Here is a 1,573-nt window from a genome sequence, read left to right as displayed (position 1 = left end):
TATTTTAAAATTAATTTCTCCTAATTATGCATGCGGATTTACGTTTTAAAATTTTCGGGTGTTACAATTCTTCCCCCCTTAAATTGAATTTTGTCCTCGAAATTAAAGTACTTACCCGAATAGCTCTGGATAGCGAGTCCTCATGTCTGCCTCGGTCTCCCAAGTGGCTTCCTCCTCGGAATGATTTTGCCACTGGACTTTGACCATCGGTATGACCCGCGTCTTCAATCTTCGCTCCTCCCTAGCCAAGATCTGAACTGGCCTCTCCTCAAATTCTAACTTCGGTGTCAACTGTAGAGGCTCGTAATCCAACACATGCGACAGGTTCGAGATGTATCTCCGAAGCATGGATACATGGAAGACGTTGTGCACTGCCGCAAGCCGTGATGGCAAACTGCTGTAACTACTCATCCACAAGCTGTCCCTCTCTGATACGATCTCGAAGATTCGGCTGTACTACTAACACTGCCAAACTCGGTGCGTGACCGCCCGAATAGTACTCCAAACCAAATCTCTGAATCTCCTCCTGAAGTGGCAACTGTACTGTCAAACAGGATACCACTGAAGTCTTTCGACTCAACGCGTCGGCTACTACATTAGCCTTACCCGGGTGGTAGCTAATGTCACAGTCGTAGTCCTTCACTAATTCCAACCATCGGCGCTGTCTCATGTTCAACTCCTTCTGAGTGAAGAAGTACTTGAGACTCTTGTGGTCTGTGAAAATCTTACACTTCTCACCGTATAGATAGTGCCTCCAGATCGTGCGTCGGATAGTTCTGCTCATGAATCTTCAACTGTCTCGACGCATAAGCAATGACTCTGTCCCTCTGCATAAGCACGGCGCCTAAAACCAGTTTAGATGCATCCGTGAACACCACTAACTCCTCATGGGGCACTGGCATCGCCAACACTAGCGCAGAAGTGAGTGCTTCTTTCAGCCAATCGAAACTCCTCTGGCAGTCTGCACTCCATATAAACTTCGCATTTTTCTTGGTCAAGGAAGTCAAGGGTACTGCAATAGAAGAAAAACACTTGATGAACTTCCGGTAGTAGCCTGCTAAACCCAAGAAACTGCGAATCTCTGAAGCATTCTTCGGAATTCCCCAATCCTGCACTGCCTGCACTATCGTCTGATCCACTGCTATCCCATCTCTCTAAACCACGTGGCCTAGAAATGCCACCTGCTCAAGCCAAAACTCGCACTTACTGAACTTCGCATACAATCGATGCTCCCTCAAATTCTGCAACGCTGTCTGCAAGTGCTGTCTATGCTCCTCAGTGCTCCTTGAGTAGATCAAGATATCATCAATGAAGACTATGATAAACTGATCTAAGTACGGCTGAAAAACGCGGTTCATGAGATCCATGAAGATCGCTGGAGCGTTGGTCAAACCAAACGGCATTACCAAGAACTCGTAATGCCCATAGCGTGTCCAGAAAGCAGTCTTGGACACATCTGCATCTCTGATCCTCAACTGATGATAGCCAGATTGCAGATCGATCTTAGAGAAAACCGAAGCTCCCTGCAACTGATCAAACAAATCCTCAATCCTCGGCAGTGGATACTTGTTCT

The sequence above is a fragment of the Henckelia pumila genome, chromosome 1 (assembly GCF_033568475.1).
Source record: "Henckelia pumila isolate YLH828 chromosome 1, ASM3356847v2, whole genome shotgun sequence".
NCBI classification, from domain to species: domain Eukaryota; kingdom Viridiplantae; phylum Streptophyta; class Magnoliopsida; order Lamiales; family Gesneriaceae; genus Henckelia; species Henckelia pumila.
This window is presented reverse-complemented; position numbering follows the sequence as displayed.